At 44.7% G+C, this 23301-nt stretch overlaps 1 protein-coding gene across 1 annotated transcript in view; it reads left to right on the forward strand.

Annotated features, from left to right (window-relative positions):
• The first annotated feature begins 456 nt into the window (after positions 1–456).
• Positions 457–23301, forward strand: part of LOC142590393 (uncharacterized) — a 103646-nt gene continuing 80801 nt past the window's right edge. Inside the window, exon 1 of the mRNA XM_075702481.1 lies at positions 457–560. The gene's annotated coding sequence lies outside the window, so the exon portion shown is untranslated. The remainder of the gene's footprint in view (positions 561–23301) is intronic.

Here is a 23301-nt window from a genome sequence, read left to right on the forward strand (position 1 = left end):
CTCATCGTCTCACGCTCAGTGCATGACGTCGCACTGGAGCGCGGGAACATGCTTGCGGCTTATAGGCATCTCGTGTGTCTCAGCTAACGTTAGCCAAGCTGTTGAGCGAAAAAATAAAGAAAGATTTAAAAAACAGCGCAAGATACGATTTTAAGAATTACAATATTATATCACCAGACTATGACGACCTAACACACCGTGTAGGTCTTAAAATTGTACAAGACACCGTTTTTTCTAAATCTTTATTTTCGTTGAACAGCTTGCCTAACGTTAGCTGGTACAAACGGTACAGTGCACGGGGCAGCGCTGCTGCCCATCAGTGCGCGCCTCCTGACGCGAGGGCAGCCTGTGTAGCTGCATGCTACGAGCGCACGTCGGCTATGCGCTGTCACAGGCACAGATGGCACGCTATAGGAGCTAGCTTGATAACAGTTCGTGCCACATTCAATTTGCGCATCCCCGACCCCCTTCCCCACTTTTAAAAGCGGGCACTTTCGGCTGCACGCTGGGAAGTCCAACAATACTATAGGTGAAGCTAAATTTTCTTGCTAGAGGGCCACGTAAGTAATGCCTTTATTTATTACGTACTCGTACCTCCATTGCTTGGCCATAGAGGATTGCCTTTTCTGCCTCCTCGGGACGCGCTGTAGCAGACGACGCGTGGGATTCGCCGTACACGCTCGTGTTGCGGAGTAGGCTTGGCTCTGGGCAGATCTCGTCCTAACAAATGTCAGCTCGCGCCACTTTCAACATGCCCAGATTTTTGAGACCGCTATATGCGTATTTGAATACACAGTCAGCCTGCTATATTGAACATGCGGGCCGGGGGGGGGGGGGGGGGGCGTCCGGATAAAGTATTATAATCAGCCGCGCCTCACGACATGGTGTGCCTTACGGCCTGAAATCGTTGGATTATTCAATGCTGGAACAATTGAATCTCCTCCCAGAGATGCAGTCTCGGCATCTTATCAACATCAAAATTCTAGGCAAGCCTCTTACATATATAACTGTCGAATTTCATTTGTAATCGCGACATATCGTAACTATGTTCGTGAAAATAGCTATGTCGAACGTGCAGAGCCATTTCAATACCAATAGAACACTGAGCTTTAAGTACGAAGAATTTCTTGGCGAACATTTGCCACTTTGGCAGTATATATCTATCTAGCCGCTTTCATCTTGGTGCTCTCATGGTCGTTTCGTTGACTTGGCACGTACCAAAATTGGCATAGCATGACAAGAGTGTATGACGAACATAAATGATCGGCCATGACAGAAATATCATGACATATGTGTCGTGTAGGTATTGAAGCAGCCGCCTACCTCTTGGTGCTCTCATGGCCGTTTCGTTAACTTGGTAGGTACCAAAACTGGCATAATATGACAAGAGTGTATGACGAACATAAACGATCGCTCATGACATGAATGTCATGACATGTGTGTCCTGTAGGTCATGAAACAGCCGCCTAGGCCTTGGTACGTACCACAATTGACATAGTATGACAAGAGCGTATAACGAACATAAGTGATAGATCATGACATGAATGCCGTGACATGCATGTCACGTAGGTCATGAAACAGCCGCCTACGTCTTGGTATGTACCAAAATAGGCATAATATGACAAGAGTGTATGACGAACATAAATGATCGGTCATGACATAAATGATATGACATGCGTGTCACGTAGGTCATGAAACAGCCGCTTACGTCTTGGTGCTCTCATGGTCGTTTCTTTAACTTGGTAGGCTCCCCGCACACTGCTTCGCATAACATCTATTCCCACAGGGCGTGTGATCTGCCGGCTTTTTTTTTTTTTTCTCTCAAGGCATGTGTCACTTCTGACTTTTTCGATTTCATTTCCAGGGTGTTTCTAAATAAGAGCTACACTACTACTTGTCTCCCGGCAGAAGCGAAAACAGGAGTTTCATATTTCGTATATTGAAGAAATTATGAGGGGCACTTTTTGGTGACGTGTACCGAAAATTTGAACTGCGTAGGTTGCTTATGGGCTCTGAAAACAGTAGCTGAATTCTCACTTTCTCCCTATTTTTATGCGTTATACACAACATTTGGTTGCTATCCCTCGGTATCCGCGGTAAACTATGCGGGGTACGGTGTTTATATTTATTCGAATTACGAAGCAATGTTGTGCGAAACGAGCGATAAACGTTTACTTTGTGTAGGTATATTGCAGCCTTCGTAGAAAGTTACTCATAGAAGCATTCCAGTGTGTCATACTGCCGCTAATCGACATGTTTCCCAGACTCCTAAATCAGCAGCACAAGACACGGACTTGAAATTCCCTGAAAATGGGGAAAATTTTAGGCGCAATGCCTTGTGAAACTTTCACTTTCCTGTTTTAAATGCAAATATTGCATATAATTCCCGCACGTAAGCAGTCTTAAGAGACGATTGAAATTCCACGGAAATAAAGAGAATTTTAAACGCGATGCGTTGCGGAACTTTCGCTTTTCTGCTTTAAATCGAAGTCGCGCCAGGTGCTGTGCAGGAAAGCGGGCGGGCGCGCCCGCTTTCGATGGGCGAGCGATGGAGGAGCGTGCGCGCTCTTGCGGCTCGCGAGGACAGCCGCGCAAGTTACGCCGCTGCGCCTTTTAGTGAGGAGGTCGCCCTCGGTGACACACGCGCACTTTCCCTTTGCGGCTCGCTATGTCTTGCAACAAGTCTAGTCTCGATTGTATTACTTCCAGTACCCGCAAATGTGCAGCACGCTTTCGCCTTCTTGTCTGACAAGGGTGTAACACCTGCCCAACTTTATTCGAAGTACGAAGCAATATTCTGAGCGATGAGCGATAATTGTTTATTTTGTGCAGTTTATTACAGCATTTGTAGAAAGCTAGTCATTGAAGCGTTGCAGGGTGCCATACTGCCGGTAATCGAAATATTTCCCAGACTCCTAAAACAACAGCGCAAGAGACGATTGAAATTCCGCGAGAATAAAGATAATTTTAAACGCGATGCGTTGCGAAGCTTTCATTTTCCTGCTTTCAATGCAAGTGTTGCAGGTAATTAGTAAACGCCGTTCTTTTATGTGTTTACGTGCATCTTACGAGATTTGTATGCAGTTTGTTTCTCCGGTGTCCTCGATGAGCTAATCAAGGCATATCGTTTATATCTGAGGGAAAATTAGGAGCATGGCATGGGTAATGTGTAAGCAATGCTACAAATGGATGCGTTAAATGTGCATTTTCTAGTAGAATATGTATAGAAGTGGTCGATAGCCTTATTAGCCTGCTTAACGAGCGGTGTAAAACTTAAGCAGCTGCGCTGGCATAACTACAGCTCCAACTGTGGTCAAATTTTGCGAACATAGGGGGAACAATACGCAAAGTTTATGTGCTAAGGTAAATGCGTGTTGACCGAATATAGATTTAAAAGAATAGTAAGCAGGTATTTGAAGGTATCACGCTGATGTTATTACCCAGGTTTCCCAATGTCCCAAGAGAACTTTGCGTTTCACATATTTTATAACTTCAAGGAAAAGGCAGCATTTTGAGGACAATGTGTCGCGCAGTTTTAACGTTTCTGGCTTATTTAGAAGCGTTACGAATAATTATTGAACCCTCATTTCTTTTTTACGCCATATATTAGGATTGCCTGGCGTATGAACTAGAGGAGGCAGCTTCTTTATGTTTGGTGTCTGTAAGGACAAGGTAATGGTTAATGTGTAGGTAAATTTCATTGCGTATGGGTAATTGGGGCTTTCGCAATAAATTACGTATGCAAGACCTCTGGAGTGTTATTAGCGTGTCTAACGAGCGGAGAGAACTTGGTCTTGGTTCTGCCGCTCCCCTGGCAGAACCAAGACCAAATTTAGCGAAAATTAGTTGTACGCTACGGAAACTCTCTTTGCGAAGCTAAATACGGTTGGCTCAAACACAGCCATTATAAACAATACCTCATTGAAGTGTTATAGCGTGTGATATGGCCGCTATGCGTGTGATATGGCCGTAGCTTGCAGATACTCAGATTATTTTTTTTGCATTCCGCCTAATTAGACAATTCATCATCATCATCATCATCCTATATATGTCCACTGCAGGGCGAAGGCCTCTCCCTGCGATCTCCAATTACCCCTGTTCTGCGCCAACCGATTCAGAATGGCGCCTGCGACTTTCTTAATTTCACCGCCAAACCTACTTCTGCCGTCCTCGACTGCGCTTCCCCCATTCTCTTGGTATTCATTCTGTCACCCTAATGGTCCACCGTTTATCTAACCTACAGATTACATGACCTGCCGAGCTCCATTTTGTTCTCTTAATATCAATTGGAATATCGGCTATCCCCGTTTGCTCTTTCACCCACACCGCTCTCTTTCTGTCTCTTAACGTTACGCCTAACACTATTCGTTCCATCAGTCTTTGCGCGGTCCTTAACTTGTTCTCAAGTTTCTTTGCGAATCTCCAAGTTTCTGCCCCATATGTTAGCACTGGTAAACTGCACTGATTGAACACCTTCCTTTTCAATGATAATGGTAAGCTTCCAGTCAGGAGCTGACAGTGTCTGCCGTATGCCCTCCAACCCATTTTTATTCTTCTGTAAATTCCATTCTCATGATCATGGCTCCCTGTAAGTAACTGATCTAGATAAAAAAAAGAACGTACTCCTTTACAGGCTCTAGAGGCTGAAACGATCCTGAACTCTTGTTCCCTTGCCCGGCTATTGATCATTATCTTTGTATTCTGCATAATAATCTTCAACCCCACTCTTACACTCTTTCTGTTATTATATTCAATCATTTGTTGTAACTCGTCCCCAGTGTTGCTGAACAGGACAATGTCGTCTACAAGTTGAAGGTTGATGAGATATTCGCCGTTGATCCTCACTCTTAAGCCTTCCCAGATTAATAGCTTGACTACTTCTTCCAAGCACGCAGTAGCGTTGGAGAGATTGTGTCTCCTCGCCTGACCCCTTTCTTTATAGTTATCTTCCTACTTTTCTTGTGTAGAATTAAAGTAGCTGTAAAATCTCTGTAGATACTTTCCGAGACATTACGTAGGGGGCCTGTATTCCTTGATTACATAATGCCCCTATGATCACTGGTGTATCTACTGAACCAAATGCCTTTTCGTAATCTGTGAAAGCCATATAGAGAGGCTGATTGTGCTCTGCGGATTTCTCGATTACCTGATTGATGACATGGATGTGATCCAATGTAGAGTATCCCTTCCTGACACCAGCCTGTTCCTTTGGCTGACTGAAGTCCAGTGTTGCCCTTATTCTGCTGGAAATTATCTTGGAGAATATTTTATATAATAGTGGAAATAAGTTAATGGACCTATAATTTTTCAACCCTTTAACGTTTACCTTTCTGTGGATTAGTGTAATGTTGGCATTCTTACAGTTCTCTGGGACCCTTGAAGTCAAAAGACAGTTCGTGTAAAGGGCCGGCAGTTTTTCAATCATTATGTCTCCTCCATCTTTGATTAGATCGACTGGTATTCCATCTTCGCCTGCCACTTTTCCCCGTTTCATGTCTTGCAAGGCCCTTCTAATTTATCGCTAGTTATAGAAGGAGCCTCTGTAACCTGTTCATTACTACTTCGAATGAAAGTAAGTGGCTGCTCTGGGTACTATACAGGTCAGCATAGAGTTCTTCCGCTGATTTTACTGTATCTTCGAGATTGCCGATGATATTACCCTGCTTATCCTTCAGTGCATACATCTTGGTTTGTCCTAAGCCAAGTTTTCTTCTCACTGATTACAGGCTGCGTCCGTTTTTCACTGTTTCCTCAGTGTTTCTGACGTTATAATTTCGAATATCCCTATTTTCTCCTTGAATATCAGTTTTGACAGTTCCGCGAATTCTATCTGATTCTTGAGTTAGACACTTTCATGCTTTGTTGTTTCTTTATTAGGTCCTTTGTTACTTGGGAGAGCTTACGTACAGGTTGTCTTGGTGCCTTACCTCCCACGTCAATTGCTACCTCTGAAGCCAGGCTAAGTACGGTTTCATTCATTACCTCTATGTCATTTTCATCTCTCTGTTCTAAGGCTGCATATTTATTTGCAAGTACCAGCCTGAATTAGACTGCTTTTACCCTTACTGCGTCTAGGTTGGCGCGTTTCTTCTTGAAGAATTTTCCCTTTATCTCTCCAAATTGAGGTGAATCCTAGGCCTCACTAATTGATGATCACTGCACTTTACCCTACCCGTCACTTCTACATCCTGCACTATGCTGGGATCAGCAGAAATAGTCGAGACAGCCAAATAAGATATATAGATCTATCTATCTATCTATCTATCTATCTATCTATCTATCTATCTATCTATCTATCTATCTATCTATCTGTCTGTCTGTCTGTCTGTCTGTCTGTCTGTCTGTCTGTCTGTCTGTCTGTCTGTCTGTCTGTCTGTCTGTCTGTCTGTCTGTCTGTCTTGCACCATGTGACCCAATTGTTGCCTACTAACTTGAGCCACTACGTATGCGGTCACACATAGTTTTATCGCCGTCATACAGTCATGACCATCCCATTCTAGTCACGTCGTTCTCGTAACGCTGTATTACTATCGTCATATTTCACAAACCTCGTGAAATTGTCGTCATATCCTTATCGTCATACCACCTTCGCAGTTTCATCGACGTCATTCCATCGTAATCAAGCTGTCGTCATTCAATTGTGATTATGTCGCAGTTGTCATGCCGTCGTCTTCATTGCACCATCGACGTACGGTAATCTTCATGCATTTGTTGTCATACCGTGGTTGTGATACCATCGTGGGCGTTGCATCGTTGTCATTACAGCTTCGTCATCTGATTATCGTCGTGCTGTCGGCGTCCCGCCATTTTCGGCATGCAGTCGTCGTCACACCGTCATCGTCGTACACTTGTGGTGATTCCATTGTTGCTAGGCCACCGTCTTCACGCTGCTGTAGCAGCGTCGCCATCATTTCAGAAATGTCATACAATTGTCATATCGTAGTCGTCAGGCCGCCTTCATCTTTCCAACAACATACTTTTTCCTTCATTCCGTTATAATTGTGCTATGGTCATTCAATCGTGATTAGGCCACCGTCGTCATCGCACTGTGCGTAATTGCGTCGTGTTTATTTATCGCCATCACGTCGAAACCATTAAAACTTTATTAAATTATGGGGTTTTGCGTGCCAAAACCACTTTCTGATTATGAGGCACGCCGTAGTTCAGGACTCCGGAAATTTCCACCACCTGGGGTTCTTTAGCGTGCACCTAAATCTAAGTACACGGGTGTTTTCGCATTTCGCCCCCATCGAAATGCGGCCGACGTGGCCGGGATTCGATCCCGCGACCTCGTGCTCAGCAGCCCAACACCATAAGCCACTGAGCAAGCACGGCGGGTGTCAGAACCATCCCACCGTCGTCATGCCGTCGTCCTCTTAATGCCGTCGTCGTTCCAGCGACGTCGTTGCTTCTTCGTAATTCCATCGTCGTCACTGCGTGCGCCGTCGGCGTGAGGTCCTCGTCCTACCGTCGTGAGATCGAGCGATAGTCATAACAAAGCGGGCCACTCACGGATATAGTGTGTATCGCACACAGCCTAATCACTTGAAATCTCAGCAGGACCACTACAGATTCTAAATAAAGTTCTTTTGGTATGGTGCGCCACAACTTGGTCGCTACACTGCGTGAATGCTAATCGCATAAACTTCGATAGTCATATTAATATGGGTTCTGCCGAAATTCTTTCGTCTTCGCGAAACTAAAAAAAAGCTCTGGTCAGCGTAGCTCCCAGGTTATTAAAACCTAGAATTCGCAGAGCTGATCGTGCTCAGGCGTGAGACAAACGACCCGACGTTCGATGGAGGTGGCGCTGTGATTTTGACAGCGACCCCGCCTATCAACGAGGGGAAGCGCAACGTGCGTTCGGGGGTGGCGGAGAAATGCAAACTTCAAGAGTTGCTAGACATCACGGATTGGAATCAAAATGACGAAGTGTTAGAAAGATATCTGCATTGCAATTGCGCTAAATAGATAGGAAACTATTTGATTGGTAAGAGACTGACAGCAAAAGAATTCACTAGACTGTCTTCAGGTATCTAATCTATCGTTCGTATAGTAACCACAAGGTGAATCAATGAGATGAGTTTTGGTACAGCTGGTTATATTCTCCAAGAGCAGAAGTAGTGCCTAGAGGCAGAGTCGTCTGCAATATTTTGTTGCGGCACAAAAATTTGTAGATTTTTGACAGCAATCGCTGCTGCGCCGCTGTCGACTGCCTGTGTGTGATCATTTTAATGGAAAAATAAGAATGAAATAAATTTTAAGCAAGTTCATAGAGGACCTAAATAAAGTTTTAGTGAATAAATTCTGGAAAGTTAATTTATAACTTTTTTGTGTGTTAAAACATAGGGCAACTCACTACTCGTTTCCATTATTTTTCTTGAATATTTTTTTCAAGCGAGTTGAATATTCTGCCATATATATAGTTTTTTGCATATTAAGTCCAACTAAAGAAGAACGGTAGATTGGGAGAGTTGGTAGTTTTCCTAAATGTTTAAAAAACAGCGCTAGAAACGGACATCGGACAACAGAAAGGGATACACACGGCATTGAATTGTCGACTGAAAAAGTGACATTATTATAATGAAGTCGAATAAAGCACCAAAAATGGCGTGCTCCGTGTGAAAATATGATTGCACTTGAGGGTTAGCCTTGCGGAACACAAATTTCTGGTTAATGAAAAAAGCTTCCAGTGGCTGTGTATTAAGGTATTCCTGAAAGCCAATAGATCATCGTATTTAAATTTACATATGCGCCAAATTCATTGGCTCGTGTTACATCACTGTACATCCGATTATACGAGATTCAAAAGTGAGATGAAATGGTTGGCGACGTGTACGGGTGTGTTCACCTACGCCTTCGCTATAGTCTATTGCCGCACAACTATTTAGGAAGTGTAGAACGGCCATTCATGCTACACTTTAAAGCACGAGTATAGTGGTTAACGGACCTACGTTTCTATGCCTTCTTCCCTAAATCTAAGCCGGCGTTGTGCCACTCCAGATGGCTGTTGCCAGCCTAATCCCTCCCTATTTTCCTAACTGTCCATTGTATATGTGTATTTTCATACCAAATATTCACATGATAATTTGTGCGTGTTCGGCTAGTAATGAAATGAAATGAAACGCTTATTTCCCCCATATAGTTAAAATAGCCAGCAAGAGGGGACGCAGGGCAGAAAGCTGCTTTTATGCAGTTTGAAGTGACCTTTGATCACGTGGGAGTATCGCCACAGTAACAGAGAACTTGACCTAGCTTCCTACAGGCTGAAGGGCTAGTAGGTCGAACAGAACCGGGCCCGGGCCGGGTCCGGGCCAAGTTTAAAAACACCGGCCAGGCTCGGGGGCCCAATGCGTGGTACTTTCGCGCTCTGGCCGGGCCAGGGCCTCAAAAACCAGCCCGTGCAGTACGCTACTTCAGATAGTCTGATGAGCAGATTCCCATGTTATTATGGAAGATTGAGTGAAACCGCCTAAGCGTAACCTACTTCGTTGTTCAAGCAAAATGATCCAGTCAAGTTCTCTTTTCCTAGCTCTTACACTTTTCTATGTTTAAGCGGTTGTATCTCCCCAGGACGAACCTTGCCGTAACGGATTGCTCTTTTTTACTAGTGCATTAACATGCACACCACAAAATGGATCCCATTCAAGACAAGCATACTCCACAATTTGTAAAACTTGTTTTGTTCGCTGCTTCTTTTACATTAATGCTTACGTGTTTTAAACTTTGTTGCAAGAAGCCCTGCACTTCTAACTGCGGTATTAACATGTTACGACCAAGAGCCATCCTCTGGTGACATCACAGCTAAATATTTGAGTGCTATTTTTTTTATTCATCACTTAACAAATACTTATATCTGATTTTTTTTTAATATATGATTTTTTTCTAGTAAAGCTAACGTGTACTCGTGTATTTAAGTTCAGGGGCATGCTATTAGTGACGCACCAATTTTCTACGCGCATCAGGTTACCCGCCACGGTGGCTCAGCGGCTATAGTATTGCGCTGGTATGCACGAAGTCACGTGATCAAATCCCGGCCACGGCGGTCGCGTTTCGATGCGGACGAAATATAAAAACGCCCGTGTCCCGTGCACTGCGGGCATGCTAAAGGTCTTCTCGCGGTCAAAATTAGTCCGTAGTCCCCTGTCACGTTTCGCATACGACGCGCGGTATAGCCGGCGCGGATGCAACGGACGCCGGGGCTTCTTTCAAAGCGGCGGACATTTTGGCCCGTTCAGCGCTGCCGTAACGCTTCCTGCCAAGCGCGTCCAGGCATGTTTCAATGCCACGTGTCTTCGTGTGTGTGTGTGTGTGTGTGTGAGTGTGTGTGCATGTTGGTGCCCACGCTTGTCAAAGCGCGGCAGCCGGGGAGAGGAGCTCCCCAACTGTGAAGCGAGGAGGTCTGACTGGCGCCGACCCGGCGGATGCGTCACTTCTTGTCTCAACGTGTCTCTCAGCGTGTCCGTGCCCCGCCGTCACTGGCGCCTCTCGCAAGCCGTTCCTTCTTGCCCTCGACTCGGAGAGTATAAAAGCAGCTGCCCCGGACGCCGAAGGAGGCTCCGATTTCTTCCGTCGAGTAACGTGGTCTCCCGTCTCTCCACTTCGGTCGACCTGACCGGCCGCTCTTTTGCGATGCTAGAATAAACAAGTTGTTCTGTTAGCAGTCGACTCATGCTTTGCCAGGACCTTCGGATGCTTCCAGTTGTGCCCCAGGCCGCCAGGCCAACGCTACCCTTGGGGCTTGCAACCCAGATGCAACACCCCCCACTATGGCGTGCCTCATAAACAAATCCTTGGTTTTTCACGTAAAACCCCATAATTAAATTCAATTTCATTCGCTTCAGGCTGGTGGCCAATATATATAACATTTCATTAGGTGCCCTTTCACACAGTGCACAGTCATCCGCAAGAAGTGTATCTCGGTTTTCATAACAGCACAAATAATAATAAACACAGTAAACAGAATCGGCCCCAAAATGAAGCCTTGCGGCACCCCAGAAGTAGCAGCAACATCATCTGAGCAACTCCCATTGAAAACAGCTCTTCGACGTTCTTAGCAAGGCTGCGTTAGAGCCTCCATATTCATAAAAGTATTTACGCGTTCATATTACCGCTAGTTTCCCCTGGTCAACTTATATTAACATGGCAAGCTGGGCGAGTTGGTGATTGAACATGTTCCTAGATTTGCGCTGCCCACCCCTAGGAACATGTTCAACTTATATCTACATTAGTAACAATGCGAATCGAACCTTGGGTTATTTGCTCCGCTACTTTTAAAATGCCACCATCCTATCACAAGTTAGTGCTATAGAAAACACTAATGCGAACAAAATTAGAGTATGCATCCACCGTGTGAAATTCTATTAAGCGTATTACCTCATTAGAAATTCTCGGAATTGCTCCATTCGTTTTACATGTTCAACTTATGATCGAATATGTACTCCAACCGCACATAAAATTAACCTTGTATTTCCAACTCTTAAACTGAAATCTCCATCGCTAGATATATCGCATCGTATTGATCAGCTGTATAAAGAAGGTATCCAATCTAGTCACAATAATTTCCTTAGGTTCTTTTTGGCCTCGCACATCCCTTGAATGGAATCGCCTCCACAAATAAATATTAAGGACTACTAATAAACGTAAGTTCATACATTAACTGGCGCACGTTGTGTAATCTGAATTCGTTAATTACTATGTTCCTTTCTTTTTTTTGCAATATCAGGTAATATTGTATAATTGTAAAGCTGCCTTTCTGGTGTGGACTAACTTTTTTCTTTTCATTTACTATCAGCTAAAACTGTGTGATTAGAAAGTCACTTTTTAATCATTGCATTATTTTTTTATCCGGTGTTTTGCGCCAGAACTATGCACAATGAACCCGCTCGTCCGGCACTTGAAAGGTCGCTATCATCATGTCAAGGACCCGCCGTGGTTACTCAGTGGCTATGATGTTGGGCTGCTGAGCACGAGGTCACGGGATCGAATGCCGACCACGGCGGCCGCATTTCGATGGGGGCGAAATGCGAAAATACCCGTGCACTTAAATTTAGGTGCACGTTAAAGAACCCCAGGTGGTCGAAATTTCCGGAGTCTTCCACTACGGCGTGCCTCATAATCAGAAAGTGGATTTGGCACGTAAAACCCCATAATTTAATTTAATTTAATTTACTCATGTGAAGGTTGGAATTACCCTTCTGCGAGTTAGTTGCCACCTTCAGAAAAAAAAAAAAAACGGGGAGTGACAAGTCATTTATGAACGACGCGCGCCAACGGGCCGGGCTTTCTCGTGATGCTGTGACCGCTCATTCGTAAACGGTGTTTATTTGTGCTCCGCGAGGCAGGGCAGATTTAAAGATATAAAGGTCAAGCGGTGGTACTCTGGCGAAATGAACTATGCCCGAGAAAGATGTACTTATACAGTCACTTTCTTTTGGAAGCGATGATAACGTTGTGACACGGAAGAGAACTTCGTGCACAGTGTTTTACCAATGGCTTAACAGAAGGCTAAGAAGTCCTAATATATTAAACCTATAACTTTTTAACGGAGACACTCTCAAATGACTTTAATATATTCAATAAGGCCAGGCTGTGTAATTTCCACCGTGACTTAACCTAGGTACCTTGGAGTACTTCATGTAATAATTCCAGTCAGCTTATTCACATGCACAGCATTACTAATCACATCTACCATGCCCTCGGCTACATCCCAAGAAACAACTTCCTGACCTCTTCTCATTGCTAAAGACTCGGTAGGCGTAAGACAGACCAAAATTCGATTAGGAATGCGCGGTATTAAATTATTATGAAATATTCAGCGATATAGAACCTTTGCAGTCAGTCGATTCTGTTCAGAATCAGATTCATTTATTTAACTGTTCATTCACCATCAATGTTACAAACCAAAAGCAAGCTGAGGAGCTTTTATCGCTAGATTTGCGTCATGAAGTCGCCTGAACTTGAACAAGTTCCACCATTCTGCGATCAAGAGCCTGGTGCTTGTCATCACGTATAAGCCGAAAAAGCACCTCGCCTCCCGAACCCATAGTCAGCGTCAGGAGTTACTGATTGCGGAATTTGAAAAAAGAAAAGGTTTATATTTCTGTCACCGAGGTAGGCACTATGGTATTCGGATTTACAGTATGTGCTGGCCTAGAGTAAACAACAGTTTTGCGTAGTTTTACTGGCTGCGGGCCTAGCTGCGTTGAAAACGAACTTAATCGTAGAACCTCGGCCACGTAAACTTTTGACGGCGACTCTACCAGTGAGCACCAGTATTTTCTTTATTTTGCACACAGATCTTTAAATGAATGGCCTTCCAGTCAACGTCATACAATGTTTACACCTGGCTAATTTTCAGAACAGCCATCGCAAACATGATGTATTTTAAGTATAGCAACTCAACTCTCACGTGTTATTTCATTATTAGCACAAATAAGATGCATTAAATTCATAAAGAAATGAAGAATAATAAAATTGTCCATAAAATTTAACTGAAATGTCAGGACTACTTCAAAACTTTACCTGTTGTCTCGTGTACCTCCGCAAACTGTCTAGGAAACTGAAAGGGCGAAATCCGAGGTCGAAATTGACGTGTCTTGCGGCACCATGGCAGTAGAGGGAACGTGCGGCTTAGTGGGACCACATGAAAGATCCAGCTGCCATTGCGCTACTCACGCACAACGAACGACACTTTCGGATTTTATTTACAGGCAGCTGAGAAAATTTTACATGGTACTCAGTAGGCGCTGTCGTGATCATGACAAAACCACCGTACCGATATGGATCGTAAACGATTCTAATATGGAAACCTTTCCAGTAAACCCTCACGACCATTTCTCATGTTCCTTCAATTGTTCAAACACGTTAAATTTAGGGCAGAAGAATAGTCTCACAGAATTACGGAAGAACGGCACATGTAATTGTATCACGGTGCTATGATCTAACTGATCAATAGAGTGAGTCAAGAACTGAACAGCAGAATGCTATAGCATCCGTGGTGATTGTAGCCGAGGACGAGGTCCTCGTACATAACTTTGCGGTCATAACTGAAAAAGGGTCTGCGGTTGGATCGTTCTTTCTTCTTACACGACCGACTACACTTACACCTTCCTGTGTCTTTTCGCACAAAATTTCCAGTGCGCCTCTGTGTGCGTCGTGGTAAAAAGCTATGAAGTCCTTCAGTATTTCTGAAATTTCATGAAGCTATATGGGAATGGTTCAAATGATAAGACACGTGCGCTGCATATTCAGGATATAATTTTTAGGTTTCGAGGTACCGGTTTGCACTAAGCAAGCAAACATGTGCAATAATTCGGATAGCCTTCATTTGCACCCAAGATAAGGTACGCAAAGATCTTGCTTTGACACAATGCAAATGTACTCGGTCAGATACCTTCAACTATATTCCTTTATACGAATACTACGTATGCGGCTCCTGGCGATGCCACTTTTCTGTCTTTTATTTGCGCACGCTGGACGCTAATTCTTCTCTCTTTTTTTGTACGCTTCAAGCAGCACAAGAGTCGCACAAACACGCCTTTCCCATGACACAGCTACACAGGCAAAAATATTTCTTAGTGATATCTTCATAAATCTTCGCCTTAAGAAAAAAATGAACTTTAATAACACGTTATCAGGATTTATTGTCAAAAATACGTTCTAATTAAAGTTCAAAAGAAGTATGAAAGCACCTTCGCATGTTCACGAAACCAACCACCTATCTTTTGTACGAAAATGTTGGTGCAGATAGAAAGAAACAAAACAAGAACCGTAACTAAATGACCTGCATTTCGTAATAACCCATCTGGCGGAAAACTACAAGACTAAGCAGCGACAAGTGATAATAGAAAAAAAGGCAAGACGCAGCCAGCTTCGAACCTGCCGGGCTCGCGGTTTTAGGCTGTCGCCGTTCACAACGCTCGGCTATCACTTCGACCTACTGCTGCAGGCAAAAACCAAGTTTATAGCACACTGAATTCCGCGACCTCGTTTAGAAAACTGTGATTTTGGAACGAATTTTTTGCCATTTCAAGAACTGCTGCTGCAACCTGCTGAAAGCTGTGTTGTTGAAGCTGATGAGTCCCCGGGAATATACCAAACGATGCAATGGTTTCATCGCAAATCGCTTTTTACTAGCCAAAGAAGCCTCAAAAATTTGAACGTTTCGATAGACTCCCATACTTCAAACTTCGCCCGCAATTTTGAACGAGTTTTCGGCCGTAAGTAAAGGTACTGCTTGCATGAGATGTCTGGCTAGGCGCATAGAGCCTATTTCCATGGTAATATTTTAAAAGGTGGCTTTTATGATTAATTATTCGCGAAAAACGATGCTCTCCCATAGAAACCGCGCACGTTAGCAGGGGCGTCCGCTAGAGGCACTGATTTTGTGGCGAATGGACGTGCTTTTCTGGACTTCGTGGTGGCGACGAAACCATAAGTTTTTCTGCATGCTTTGAGCTTGCTTCTGTTTTCGATTTGCTTATTTTTTTGTCTGTAAAAGGTAATTGGGTGGTTTTCTTTTTTTTTTCTCTCGTATTTCGTGTGCGCGGGTGTGTTTCGTGTACATTTGTTTTTTCAAGATGGTTAGAGCTTCCTTTCGCGCCACGTGCTTAAACATGTGCAGCCGGGTGGGACGTTGAGTGTTCGTAGCCTTTAAATGATCGTTGAAACACGTTGAAGAGCTCAAAAATGAGCTAAATAGGGAGCGTGATGAACGGAAGGTAGAGGAAAAAAGACTTGAAGCAGCCGAGGAAAAGCTGAACAGGGCCGCCATTGTCAACGAGAATTCCTTGATAATGAAACCCAGTCCAGCGACCTGATAGGAGAGGGAGGGTCAGAAAAGTACGTGGAATGCGTGCAACGTGGTGAGGGGTTAGCTGAAAAGAGCGGCACCCACCTTGAAGCCGCCACGCGGAAAAGCAGGAGCCCAGGGGAAAATGCCCCTTGTCGATTCCGAATCACGCGGAAAAGGACAAATGGAAGCAGGGAGAGGTAGGAGAAAGTGAAAGGGTAATTATTGCCGGCGACCCAAACCTGGCTAGGTGCTCATAAGCAATTGTGGAGAGGGTGAAAGGCGATAAAAGAGCAGCGGTAGGGACATTTCCGGGGCGGACGCCGGGTTCTGTCATGGAGCGAGCAAAAGCAAAGCTCGCTGAAAATATCCACGTGCGCAACCTTGTCATAGTAGCAAGTGGGCTAAATGACGTCTTAAACAGGAAAGGGACAGTACTAACCCAGCGCTTGGCGAAGGGGGTGGACGACTTGCGCGAGCTGTTCCCTCAGGTGCAGAATATTTTGGAACCACATAAAATTATTAGGCAGGAAGTCAACAACAATACAACATATCCTACACGAAAATGGAAACACACTGGAAGGAGAAGCGTCAGTAAATTACAGCCGAATCTTTGCAAGAGAATAACGAGGTTGTATTTGAAGAAAAAAAAAGCATGAGAGAGACCCAGGTGGAAAAGGAGCTGGTGCTGACAAATTTCAACTGGAAGAAAGCCGAAGAGAACATTCCTAAGCGCACAGCCACAGGGCTAGATGAGGTTCCCGTTAGGCTGATGAATGAAATAGGACCAAAAAGTAAGGAAGCTCTGGTGAAAGCAGTGGAAAAAACTTTAAAAAATAGACGAATACCAGACAGTTGGCGACAAAGTAAATTGAATTTAATTTATAAAGGTAAGGGGGAGAAAGATAGAATTCACCCGTATAGACCGTTGACCATTACATCGGTAATATACAGGCTATCAATGCAGGCAATGAAATTAAAGCTTCAAGCATGGGCAGAGAATAATAGCATTTTGGGAGAATTTCAGAATGGTTTCAGAAAAGGTAGGCGTTCAGACGATAACTTATTTGTTCTTACTCAGTGTATTGAAATATCAAAAGTAGAAAACAGACCGTTATATATGGCCTTTTTAGACATTACAGGAGCCAAGAAATGGGCATGGGCAGGACATCTAATGAGGAGGGAAGATAACCGATGGTCATTAAGGGTTACGGACTAGATTATAAGAGAAGGGAAGCGTAGCAGGGGGCGGCAGAAAGTTAGGTGGGCGGATGAGATTAAGAAGTTTGCAGGGACAACGTGACCCCAATTAGCACATGACCGGGGTAGTTGGAGAAGTACGGGAGAGGCCGTTGCCCTCCAGTGGGCGTAGCCAGGCGGCGGCGGCGGCTGCTGCTGGTGCTGCTGCAGCCGTCGCCGCAGCCGCTGCTGCTGCCGCCGCTGCCGCCGCTGCCACTGCCGCCGCCGCCGCTGCCGCCGCAGCCGACGACGACGAAGACGTAGACCGCAACATTTTGTTGGATATTATGGAAGGAGAAGGCTTAGGTGACGATTGTCTACAGCTTTTGAGAGAGATTTACCTAAAAAAATACCGTTTGCGTTGAATGGGAAAGGATGAGGAGCGAGGAGAAAGTTCATATCAGCAAAGGACTGAGGCAGGGGTGCCTTTTATCCCCACTGCTGTTTATGATGTACATGGTGAGGATGGAGAGGTCGCTAGAAGGAAGTAATATCGGGTTTGATCTCTCATGCAAATAGACGGGTACAATAGTAGACCAGCAGCTTCCAGGTTTATTTGATGCGGCGACATTGTGTTGCTAGCTAACAAGGAAAGTGATTTGCAACTTCTGTCTAATATCTGTGGACAGGAAGGCAACAATTTAGGTTTGAAATTTAGTGTTAGAAAATTAGGTGTTATGGTATTCAATGAAAACAGTGAACAGACAGTGGCGATACAGGGCCAGGAAATACCTCGGGTGAAAGAATATAAGTGCCTTCGTATATGGATAAAAGAAGGCAATAGATGTATGGAAACACAGAAAAAAAAACAATAACAGTGAAGGGGGAGAGAAATGCAGCCATAATGAAGCACAGAGCGCTATGGGGATACAATAGGTACGAGGTGCTCCGAGGTATGTGGAAAGTTCTAATGGTTCCAGGACTTACTTTTGGAAATGCGGTTGTTTGCTTTAAATCAGGGGTACAATCAGGACTCGATGGGAACCAAAGGTCAGTGGGTCGCCTCGCATTGGGCGCTCACGGGAAGACTACAAATGAAACTGTGCAGGGTGACATGGGCTGGACTAATTTTGAAGTGAGGGAAGCTCGCAGTAAAAGTGAGTATGAAGAACGACCGAGGAATATGGAAGAAATTAAATGGGCTGGGAGAGTGTTGAAGTATCTGTGCTGGAAAAACATTGATTCACAGTGGAGGAAGAGAACAAGGAAGCTTACCAGCGAGTATGTGGCCTGTAGGGTGGGCAACACAGCAACAAAGAAGGTCAAGCGGAAAGTCAGAGAGGCGGAAATAATCTCATGGGTGGCGGCAATGGAAAAGTAACCTGCCATGAGTAACTACTTAAGAGGAAAAAACGAAATGAGGAAAGAAACAATTTATGATAACCTAAAGGGAAGCTGATTACTTTCCAAGCGAGATCGGGATGCCTTAGAACACGCACCTATAAAGCGAGATATAAGAAGGAAGAAGCAGCATGTGCTTGCCAGGGAAACTATGGAGCATGTTTTATTAGAATGTGAAGACGTCTACCCAGCGGTCTATTTAGGCACCACTGGCCTCCTTGAAGCCCTTGGGTTCAGCGAGAGCAGGGGAAAAGGAAACATATCCGCAATAGAGTTTAGTAAGAGACGATTCGAAGATTGGTGGAAGAAAAGTAGGGAAACGACAAAAATACGGAGACGTACAAAAGCATAGTTCGCAATAGGGGGTCAGAAAATTTGGTTGTGGGAGTTCATCGTGTTTTTTTTTTCTCCTTTTTTACCTTCTTTAGCCTAGGTAGGGCGTTAGGCAATATAATAGCAAGACCTTGGTGGCGCAACCCACCGCCCCGTTCCAAAGGGTGCGCTCATAACATACATACATACATACATACATACATACATACATACATACATACATACATACATACATACATACATACATACATACATACATACATACATACATACATACATACATACATACATACATACATACATACATACATACATACATACATTCTTGTTTCACCACTAGGGCTTTTCCAGGTCCACTTTTTGTTGCTACGCTTCCTGAAGAAGGTGTTCATCATTCGCAGCTTATTCCTTTCCGCTAATTCTACCAGCATCTCTCCTCTAGCGTTCCTAGAATCGACGCCGTAGTTGTGAATTGCTTGTTCACCAGTCTGCTTTTTCCCCACTTTTACATTGAAGTCACCCATTACTACAGTATTTTTTTATTTCAGACAATAAACTCAGTATACTGAGTTTGCACTTTTCTCATCGCTTATTCAACATCTTCATAAAACTGATCTATTTTATCATCATCATCATGACTGGAGGTTGGAGCTTAGGCTAGTACTACTTTTATTCTATCCCTCTTATTAAGTTTTATTACGACTACTGCTACCCTCTCCTTAATGTTGTAGAATTCGTCACTGTTGCCCACTATGTCTTTATGGATTAGGAATCCTACCCCGTATTGCTTCTTATTGTAGCAGAGGACGTGGTCGTTAGTCAGCCCTGCATAAACCTCACCAGTTCTTCTAACCACACTAAGGCCAATGGACGTTCACAACCAATTCTTGCTGATATCGCACCAAACGAACCTGATATGGTCATTCCGTACCCTAAAGCACTGCAACAAAGGTTATTTCATTCATTTGCTTTGACTCATACCGCACGTATAAGGCTGACAAAGGACGTTGCGACTCAAATAAATCCAGCTCAGTATTAATGCCGCTTTCAAACGTGCAAGTAGAGGACGTAGGGAAAGAGCCTTGCGCTGAACAGGACGTGCGCTACAAGGGAACACGCAATTGAAGGAGATCTGCACAAGCACTGTTTGGACCCGTGGAAAATGTGGCATTATAGCGTGTAGGGACAGGGGGGCGCGATCTCCGACAGTTACTAGCGCACCACACTGTGGCCACGTAAAAGCAGCACTTGGCGAAAGGGACGACCGTATGCGCGTTGACGTTCGTTTGGTGAAGGAATTCCGGCATGTGCACCTGCGGTCTAGTCACAGGTCAACGGTGCTTTCGCGAGACGTCATTCTCAGCGCGCGTTTATGGTTATTTCAAATCGTGACGGAAATGCCAGGTGGGACCAAAACACTGCGGTGCAATGACCACGGTCCGTGTATTTCGCACACTAGGCCTACACATTCGTTTCTGCCATTGAAAAGCCAGCTCTTGCATGCAGCAGTACTTATGCCACACGCTCCCTCGGCTTGGGTGCTAACACCTATACAGAACCGAGATACATGACTTCTCGAACGCACGACAGCTGCCTATTCTCTAGATGCCGTTGCTTGCTGTGCTTCCCAGTGGATGCAACAGGGTACAGCTGGTACTGGTACAGCTGGTACTAATGTATCATAAAAGCCTCTGGCACCCGCACGCACGACTGCTGGCCCAACGGGAGCCAATTGTTGCTGCGCTTTTCATGCTTTTTTTACCGAATAGTTGCTCTCCTGCTCTTTGGCTTTCATACAGTTTATCTATCCAACTCTGTGATGTAGCAGTTCACAACGCTAACAACGGTCGCATGCCTTATAAGACGTTGATGCCGCACAAAACTATACATGACACCTCGAACGCGGTAATGCGGTTATGCCTCGAAAACATAAAACATTTCTCGGTTGCAGGAGGACGCGAGCTCAGTGGAGGACGTCATAGGTGCCGGAAACCTGTTTCCTGCAAGTGCCGAGATTCCGTATACCTATGAAAAAAATGTTTTACGTTTGCTGCTCGGATGAACAAAGAATAAATAAATAGGAAAAACTCAACTCGCACGAGACGCCTATAATCGATATGTTGGGGCTGTACGAATATACAGCTGGTGGTAGTTATGGCCGCTGTTAACAGGGGGACCAGCTGTGCACAACAGGATGATGAGAGAGCGAAAGGTGACAGGAACACTGGGCGAAGAGAGAATATGGTAAAATAGGGGCGTGTGTTAAAGCGAATGCTCATATCCTGACTGCGTGTCACCCTGCAGGTGCTGAGACAGCAGAGCCCCCGCGGTGAGTTGCAAGATTTCTAAATTATAGCGCGTGTTTGAAGCGAAGACTACAAATAATTATTTGAAAAAGTGTAGTAAAGAAAAGGAGGTTATTTTTTTATCGAGACACCGAGACATAAGAAAGTGTGTTATAATAACTGATTACCTATCTTATTAAAGCAGGAAACTTACTCATTAACCTGTAAATTATTCCTTTCGGAAATGCGCAAGTCATGCCAAATTAGTCATAAGGAAGTTTTAGAAAAACGTTCCCACGTGCCTTAGCGTGCAAAAAGGCTAACTTCGCTTTAGTTATTTTGTTCTTCATTCGCCTCAGTTTACACGCGCGGCCAATAGCTTCCCCTAGCTTTACTTTCTCTATTTCCTAAACGTCTTGGAGTCCCGAGACTGTAGCAGCACTTTCGAAATATTCGTTCTCGCATTCTTGGCGAACTACATGGATCGGCCGTATTAGAAGTACTTCGTTATACGCTACGGAGCAAAGCTATGTGGGTCACCAGCATGTTTGCGCAGATTTTGGGGATGAATGTCTCGACTCTCGAAGCATTCTTAGGATTCCAACTGATTGCAACTGTAACATTCACAAGAGACATTTAAAGCATGCAGCTCTTGCAACAACATATTGCTTTGACAAATAAAAGCACGAGTTTTCCTTCGGCTATCTCTATTGGTCACACCCAACCTGATCTCCCTTGTAATGTCTAATTTTTTTACGCGAAAGCATCAAATGGCCCATTGGGTGAAAAAGCCGGCGTCTGTAGCAGCGAAACGGCACCTTAATTCCTTTTACCTGCTACACCACGTGACGTACAGGCGCTCCTCGAAGTAGCAGAGCTGACGAAAGGTAACACCTGCTGTCGCAACAAGCGTTGCGTGAGAGGATACGGCATTGCCACGACGCCACGTCACTCTCGCTCTTGGAACCCCTGTGGTATCCGCGCGTTTCTTGCCCGCGAAGCTCTCGCCTGCGCTCTACCTTCGCCTCGGTAATTGTTATAAAGAAATTAGTGCATAAAAGCTGAATAAATTCGAAAGGAAAAACATTCGCGGTAGAGAGTTTCGAACTTACGACCCCCCGCTCAGAAGTCGCGTATCTTACCCACTGGTCTAAACCTCCTAGATAGCAGGCCTCTGCACTCCTGTGCCTGTGCCTGTGCTTTATGACATCATGCCACTTGGACCGAAATTTCCATTGCCAAGCCCGGCGTCAAGAAAGCAGTGACGTCAAAATTACCGCGGCTTACTCGGGAGCGTCCCCATTAGATTCTATGGCAGTCGAGCAAGGGAGCATGACGTCACTGATCGAAGTGCACCGGCAATGTGCTATCTAGGAGGCGTTGGCCAAGCGTCTCAACGTGCTCACTTGCCCGTGAGGAGTTCATAACTCGAAGGACGCCTCAGCGGCGTGCAAATGGACATTAATGCTTTTGCATTCACAACTCATAAGAAGGGCTTAGGTGTCCTCGGATTTTTTCTTCGTTTTCTTCTATGATGGCTTGCCATAAGGCACAATGTTTTATATGAGCTATATGAATACACTGTAAGTTCCGTTGTTGTGCTTTAATTCAAAGAATGTTTCGTGGTATCTGCTGTGTACCCAGCGATATAGGCGCAGAACAGCAGTGAAGCATGGCTCTTAGACGGAGACGAAAGCATTCCAATCGTAAGGCTAGACAAGTCCATATTAAGTGGTAGACAACTGCTTTTGTTACTCGAAGTGGACAGTTTGAACATGAAACACCTACATCAAAGTGAGGCCATTTTCAAGTACAGGTAGCAGCCGGTATAAAAAGCCACCGTCACAACTTACTCCGCCCTAGTAAGTAAAGTTACGGGGGAGATAGCAGAATCACGGGGGAGTATAAGAATGTGTGTGTCCTGCTGGTCAGCAACAACGCGCTGAAGGTTGGCACCATGGTCTTGATTTCAGTGTAGCTTCACACAGATACCACTGCTGCGATTAAAGGTGTATATGGTTTCGCCGACTTACCTGGCATTGACTTGTGGACTCTTCTGATATTTTGAATGACCGCTATGGAGCCTGTGAAAACAGGTGCCTGATTGTACGTAGCTTGACGATGACGATTTGCACGGTGTTGTGGACGGCCTGAGGTTCCATCACCAGAGAGGTGACTGCGGATAAAATTATGTGTAGGGATCGAAAATTATGTCTACTGTCATCTGGTAAGGCATAGCAAAATATATATAGTCGTGGAAGGAATTAGCCCGTTGTAAGTCGAAGATGACGCGCTCGCCGGTTATATTTT

The sequence above is a fragment of the Dermacentor variabilis genome, chromosome 1, assembly GCF_050947875.1.
Source record: "Dermacentor variabilis isolate Ectoservices chromosome 1, ASM5094787v1, whole genome shotgun sequence".
NCBI lineage: Eukaryota > Metazoa > Arthropoda > Arachnida > Ixodida > Ixodidae > Dermacentor > Dermacentor variabilis.